The sequence below is a fragment of the Vanellus vanellus genome, assembly GCF_965231255.1.
Source record: "Vanellus vanellus genome assembly, contig: HAP1_SCAFFOLD_1799, whole genome shotgun sequence".
NCBI classification, from domain to species: Eukaryota; Metazoa; Chordata; class Aves; order Charadriiformes; family Charadriidae; genus Vanellus; species Vanellus vanellus.
The window spans coordinates 7,893-15,634 of NW_028128403.1; the positions used below are offsets into that span (position 1 = coordinate 7,893).

General features: G+C 46.5%; 1 long non-coding RNA gene across 1 annotated transcript; it reads left to right on the forward strand.

The window, feature by feature from the left end:
• Positions 1 to 477: 477 nt before the first annotated feature.
• On the forward strand, positions 478 to 5,171 carry LOC309684489. Its single transcript, XR_014270296.1, has 3 exons — positions 478 to 1,012; positions 1,701 to 1,843; positions 5,042 to 5,171. It is a non-coding gene; the product is annotated as an uncharacterized lncRNA (long non-coding RNA).
• The last annotated feature ends 2,571 nt before the right edge of the window (positions 5,172 to 7,742 follow it).

Here is a 7,742-nt window from a genome sequence, read left to right on the forward strand (position 1 = left end):
GCCTCTTTTAGTGCAACATTTTTCTCACAGTGCCAGTTAACGGTAAGCACACAGAAAGAGATGATGCTTTCGGGCGGAGAAAATAAGCGGAGCGAAGCAAGCTTTGCATGGGCGCAACGTGCTCCGGAACACACCTTATTTTTAGTATTCGCGTTCAAATATTTCATCGAAAAACTACGGGAGGAGAGTCAGCACATCCTTTGCTTCCACTTCAAAGCCCCCACGACAAGGACCTTAGGAAAAACGCAGACGCATATGGGAGACGTACCTGGTCCTGGCAGAGCACTCTGGATCCTTTCCGTGTGTCCCGTACCGTCACGGCAGAAGAAAGGGTGACCGCGGAGAAAGGCTGGCCGTTGACAACCTGCCGAGAGAGGAAAAAAACCCGTGAACGCAAAGCCAGGTAGGAATCTCAAGCTGCCTTCTTCCCTGAAGGTTTGCCCAGACGACAGCTGAGCGGAGGAAAAAGTACTTGGCATCACCTTTGGGACGCTTCCTGCTGCTGTTGTTGTTCTGCCTTCAGAAATCCTACTCGGAGCCAAGTTTTTCACTACCGGTCCAAGCGCTTCCCTTCCTGGTATCACCAGCACATTTACACAGGCAAGTCACTTCATTGCTCTGCTCAAATCAGCCAAAGGAAAGTTACAGCCCTGAGAGTGGAGTGCAAAAGGAGAGGTCAGGCAGCAAAAGGGCTCTGCAGGCTGCCACCAGGCAACACTGCGCTCTGCTTTGGAAACCACGCGCATGCCCCACACAAACCCACAACCCCCGCAAAAAAAAAAAAAAAAAAAACCAAACCAAAACAAACCAAAAACTCCCAGCCCTGAGGGAGCTGGGGGGAAAGGAGTGAAAGGGAACCGCACGGTTAAGTGACATTTGGCCGTTACACTGACCGTGTACTTCAGCGGCTCTCCGAGCCTACCCCTCAATCTGCGCAACGACCAGTCCTTTTCTGGAAGGACAAGCTTCTCAGACTTAAAAACCCTAGATCGGAGGCTCCACGCAACAGAAGGTGGGTTGAGCCACAGGACAACATGCCATCAACACTGAAAGATAAAAAAAGGTTGAGTAAAAACCAAGCAAAACATCAGTTTCCATCGCGTTTCATTCATTCCGTTTCCACTGGCACCTAGGTGCTCCAAAATTAACCACGCTCGCGCCACGGACTCCTAACGATTCAGTTACGCAGGGAAAGAGAAAAGGCTATTTCCAACTTGCCCATAAAAGTAGCATGAACAAACAGAAGGGAAACACCGGACCCTAAAGAAGGTATTGGGCAGCTCTTAATTTAGGCGAGAGGAAAGGTGGCTCTTTGTGGGAGCCAGTCCTTGGAAAATAGACCGTGTGTATAGCAAATTGTGAAGAACGCCTTAACCTTGAGACTAGATAACAGGAAAGTTGGCAGAAAGAGTAAAACAAGAGCAGGTGTCCACAAGAAAAATAACGCTTGAGCAAGACTAAACAATATGCTAATGTTAACCAATCATGGGTGAAATAACCCTGCGTGCTCGCCGCATGCACAAAGCGAGACAGCCAATCAAACAATGCGTGATCGCGTGTACAAGATATGAATGACTATATATGTAACCCGAGTGTTAACAATAAACGGAGCTTAGCGGAGATTGACGCTAACATACATCGTATCGGTGTGTTTGCTCCCCTCCACCTGGCCGCAACATTCTGGTGACCCCGACGCGCAGAAGACGAGATACAGAAGACGTGAAACAGAAGCTGCGCTGCAACTGAGAGAAACCAGGACGGCTAAGCGGACGAGAGAAGGTAGAGATCCCGGCTGCTCGAGAGAGGCAGGAAAAAAGAAGAGAAACGTGGCCACGGCTGACCGGTGAGTCAGGCAGACTGCGGTCTGGTTCGGGATGGGATCTGCTGTATCAGCGATAGAAAAAGCTACGATAGACGGGTTGTTAAGCGTAGCAAAGAAAACAGGGCACCAAATACCCCGGCAGGAGCTTACAGACTTCTTGTTTTGGTGCCGGCGCCGGGGACTATTACAAGCCACTGGACAGTTATTCGATCAAGACCAGTGGAGGCACATAGGTGAGGAATTATGGCAAAGTGTACAAAGTGGACAAAAAGGGAGTAAGCAGTTAGCGCGGACTTATCGGCAAGTGCGTCTCATGATAGAACAAGTACATGCTGACGCCGAGGTTGCAGCTGCTTTACGAGACGCACTGAGTAAAGGGAGGGAGCAGGCAGAGAAGGAGGAGGCGGATAATCCTACAGATTGGGGGCCTCTCTCTGACCCTGTTCCCCCAGTGAAACCCTTTCACAATATTGCCGCCCCTGTAACCAAAAAGGGCGAGTTCGACGATCTAATTCCGCCCTGGAACCCTAACGAAAACGTGTCACCGTATCCTAATACCGAGGGGGCTTCTGCACCTCCGGAAGAGCCGACACCAATGGAACTTCAGTTGCCCGAGGTGCCAATAGAACCACCACTAGTACCGTTACCCAAAGATGACTGGGATTTGGCGGAACAGTTAGGAGAACAGAAAGATCTCATGACTAAGCTTTTGCAAGAAATACGGAAGTTGGACAAAAAAGGACATGAGGGAAGGAGGGAGGAACTGTATAAGCGGGCAATGGAAGCTATAAAAGGGGGCTTGGAAAATATAGAGAAACAAATTGATAAAAGAGATCAGCAGGTATACGGGGGTCGGGAAGGAATAAAACGAGCAATTAAAGCAGGCAGAATGTCGATAGCAGAAGGTCATAAAGAGCTCAAAAGGATTTTTGGAGCAGCAAACGGCCTGACTGAGGAAGAGAAACGAGAGTTAGAGGAGAAGATATCCCGGGAGGAACAAGATAAGGGATATATCCCAAGAGATTCTAATTTTGATATGAGTAAACGTTGGAGGGGTATTATAACACAGGCTAATTTATCCGGGGAGGTCACCCTTGAGCCCTTTGTGTCTGCCCCCGTGATAACTACGGCAAATGGCCCTGAGTGGAGACCGTTAGATTGGCAGTTGGTCTCCAAGCTCCAACAGAATATTATGGCTTATGGAGCAAATAACTCAGTTGTGCGGAGACAAATGACTGCCTTCCTGAAGTATCAGGAAGTAGTTCCAGCAGACATCAGAGTGCTTATGGAGACTTTGTTAGGACCGACCGCCTTTACATTATTTCTTGCAAAATGGCAAGAAAAATTAGAAGAAAAACAATTAGATAATGTTAACTTACCGGATGGGGACCCGCTACGATTTGCTACTCTACAACAACTGATGGGATCTGGCCCGTATAGAGATCCCCAAAGGCAAGCAGCACTAGCCCCGAGGGTGTTAGCTCAAAGTAAGGCTGCCGCCCTTGAAGCTTTTTCCGTGTTGCCGCAGATGGGGAAGCCCAGCCCCCCATATATACATATAAAGCAAGGGGAAAATGAACCATTTCTTGCCTTTGTTGATAGAATAAGAGAGGCCATTGATCAGGCCCCTGATATGGATTTTGAGCTAAAAACAACGCTGGTAAAGGAAATAGCAGCTCAGAATGCGAATGGCACTTGTAAACGTTTGCTCGCTACGCTGCGTCCAGGGTCCTCCCTCATACAAATGGTAGAAATTTGTTCTCGAGCTCCCTGGGAAGAGGAGAAGCAAAAGGCGAGCATCCATGCCACCGCCTTAGCCGCTGCACTAAACCAAGGGGGGTTGGGAAGGAGAGACCGTGGACCAGGAGTGTGCTTTCGATGTGGGAAAATGGATCATCTGAAACGTTTTTGCCCAATACGCCCCTCTAACAATTCGTCTTCTTCTTCTGTGTTCTCGGGAATATGCAATCGTTGTGAAAAATTCGGCCATCGGGCCGCTGAGTGTCGCTCGCGGTTTAAAAAGGATGGTACTCCGTTGCCGGGAAACCAGAACAGCCGCGGGTCGGGCGCGGCTCAGAAATACCCGACAAACAGGAGACACGCCACGGTTGCCTCAACGAGCTTGCCGCAGCCACCGCCGGAAGCGCAGGAGTCGATTTGGCCGTGGCAAGAACCGTAACTATTACTACAGGAGAGGTAACCCTAATAGACTCCACGGCAACAGGACCATTGGGGATGGGGTTAAGTGCCTTGCTTTTAGGACGTTCGTCAGCGAGTAGAGCGGGAATTTTTGTGTTACCAGGTCTTATTGATGCCGATTATACGGGAATAATTAAGATAATGGTTAAAGTATTTGCTCCTCCTGCAACCATTACCCAAGGAAGCAGAATAGCACAGCTTGTCCCGTTTAAATCGAGAGTGCCCGTCGCAAAACAGGCAATTCGAGGGGCGGACGCCTTTGGTAGTTCAGGACAAACTGCAGGACCTTTGGTCCTCTTTACCACCAAAATTGGGGTAGAAAGACCTCAGCGACAGGTGAGAATAACCCTTGAGGGTGAACCAATGACAGGGACAGAAATCAAAATGATGTTAGACACAGGATCCGATGTTACAATTGTCCCTGCTTCAGCATGGCCAGAGCATTGGCCCCTGACCACGTCTGCTACCGTGGTTAGTGGTATAGGAGGAGCATCAATTACAATGCAAAGTACCCTTTTTTGTTGTATTGAAGATAAACAAGAAAGGAGGCAAGCCTGGGTAAAGCCCTATGTTATGCACACACCCCTGTGGATTTTAGGTCGTGATGTGATGTCCCAATGGGGGATTACGTTGCAAACTTCGGGTTTCTGATAGCGGCCATTGAGGGGCAGAGGCTGCCCACGGTAAAACTGCAATGGGAATCAGATGTACCGGTGTGGGTATCTCAGTGGCCGCTGGCTGAAGACAAATTAGAGCCTCTGCAGCAATTAGTCGAGGAACAATTGAAATTAGGACATATTAAGCCATCATTCAGTGAGTGGAATACCCCTATTTTTGTTATAAAAAAGAAATCAGGAAAATGGAGGCTCTTGCATGACCTCAGAGCGGTAAACGCAATAATAAAACCTATGGGGGCGTTACAACCAGGCCTGCCTTCTCCAGTCGCACTACCAAAACATTGGCACTTACTGATTGTAGACTTGAAAGATTGTTTTTTCTCTATTCCCCTGCATCCCTTAGATACTGAACGCTTTGCTTTTAGTGTGCCACAGAAAAACACCTGTCGCCCTACACTCAGGTATGAATGGACCGTACTTCCACAAGGTATGCGCAACAGCCCTACAATATGCCAATGGTATGTAAATCTAGCCATAACCAAGTGGAAGTCCAAGTATCGTGACGTAATAGTATATCACTATATGGACGATATCCTGTTAGCCAGAGAACAGGAAATTTCAGAGGATATGGAGAGTCATTTACTGGAATGTCTAGCTGAATATGGCCTACAGATAGCTCATGAGAAGATACAGAAAAATAGCCCTTGGTTATATTTAGGAATGACTATCACAGAAACACGCATTAGGCCAGGAAAGCTGAGACTTTACACAGAAGTTAGAACAGTTAATGACCTACAAAAACTAGTGGGAGACATACAGTGGGTCCGCACATGGTGCGGAATTACCAATGAAGACCTGGAACCCTTATTTAAGTTGTTACAAGGTTCCTCTGACCCAACAGAACCAAGGAAATTAACTACAGAAGCTACTGAAGCATTGTTAAAGATTGAACAAAAAATTGGCAATCAGCAGGTATACCGCTATGACCCTTCTTCCCCTATAAAGGTTGCAGTCTATGGAACAGAACAGAACCGATCCGCTATAATTATGCAACAAGACAACGGAAAAATTACCATTTTAGAATGGGTATTCCCTGCTCATCTCCCAGGAGCATCAATCACGCCATTGCCCGAGTACATTGGAGGCTTACTATTGCGAGCCAGGGAAAGAGTCAGGTTAGTATTTGGGACAGAGCCAATCTGTTTTATATTACCCTGGAAGACGACTGATCTGATCCACTCGTGGGCCGAAAGTTCGGTTGCTTTTGCAATCGCTACCCATGGAGTGGAGCTATCTGTCCACTACCCATCTCATCCTTTATTTAAAACCACCTCAGTAATAGAAAGAGGTCCTGTTGTTAGCCAAAAGCCTATCCCCGGAGCAAAAACAATCTTTACTGATGCAAGCGGTCGCTCAGGAAAATATGGGTTTGCTTGGAAGGAACATGGAGAGTGGAAAACCAAAACATGGGCAGAAAGAGGCCCTTCTGTCCAAGTATTAGAACTGAAAGCCTTAGTTATGACATTAAGCTACCATGGCTCAGAGCACATTAATGTCGTATCTGATTCACAGTATGCCGTAAGTTTACTAAATAGGATAGAAAACGCTAAGATAGGGAAAATAACCACCCCTTATATAGCAGAATTAACAATACAGCTGTTTAGTTTGTTAGCATCTAGAATTCACCTAGTTTGGTGTACCCATATGAAAAGTCATACAAATATTCCAGGTATATTTGTAGAAGGCAATGCTGTCATTGACAAAGCTGTTTCCGGAGCACTCTCTTTGCAGGGTTTTGACGCAGCTAAAAAGGCCCATGAATTTTTCCATCAATCAGCGCGAGGCTTACGGAGAGAATATGGTATCTCACGAACACAAGCTCGAAGCATTGTAGCTGCCTGTCCAGACTGTGCTCGACTTCCCCCCCTGCAGCAGCAAGGAGTTAACCCAAGAGGACTCGACTCACGAGCTGTATGGCAAACGGACATCACAGAGTATCCGTCGTTTGGACGGTTGAGATACCTACATGTTTCTGTGGACACACACAGCCACGCTGTTTGGGCAACGGCACTCTCTTCGTCTGCATTCCGATGCGTGCGACAACATTGGCTGCAAGCGTTTGCAGTCTTAGGGGTTCCACAAACTATAAAAACTGACAATGGGCCGAGCTACACCAGTAAAAACTGCAACGACTTTTTGACGCGATGGTCCATTCAACATATCACTGGAATCCCACACAATAGCACTGGCCAAGCTATTATAGAAAGACGGCACCAAGACATTAAAAGACTAATTAATTCTTTGAAAAAAGAGGGGGAGATGCCCCTCAACACACATGAGATCGTAGCAAAGGCTTGTTATGTAATAAATTGGAAAAATCCAGTAGCACTCAATGAAAAAGATCTAGAATTACCAATTAACATTCATTTTTCAAAACAGTCTATAACGCTAAGTAAGGTGCCAGTCCAGGTATGGGACCCTAAGGCCGGAAAGTGGGAAAAAGGTCAATACACTCTACTTACGTGGGGACGGGGATATGCTTGTGTCTCTACAGGTAACGAGCAACCCCATTGGGTACCTGCGAAATGGGTGCGACCTGACCTAGCCACGACGGATAAGTAGACTGTTTTTCATTCTCTATGAACTTACGCAGAAGAAATAACGCAGAGTGAGGAACGGCAGCGCAGAGAACCATCGCTGAGGAAGATAAGAAAGCATTAACCGACCCACCTGTAAATTAGATAACATAGACGCTTGGTGCTGGTTTTGTTGAGACGAAATCCTTAGGGAGTTTTGGTTTCGTTTCGATAAAATTAGTACTAGGTGCGCTTGCAATAATCACTATATACTAAGTGTGCTTGTAATAATCCTAATTGCTTCATAGAATTATTGTGGTGTTAAGTAAGAAAAGAAATGAAAGTTTTGATTATGCTATTGATTACCCTTTAGTACTAGGTGCGCTTGCAATAATCACTATATACTAAGTATGCTTGTAATAATCCCAATTACTTCATAGAATTATTGTGGTGTTAAATAAGAAAAGAAAATGAAAGTTTTGATTATGCTATTGATTGCCCTTTGGGGAATCCAACAGGAAGATGCCT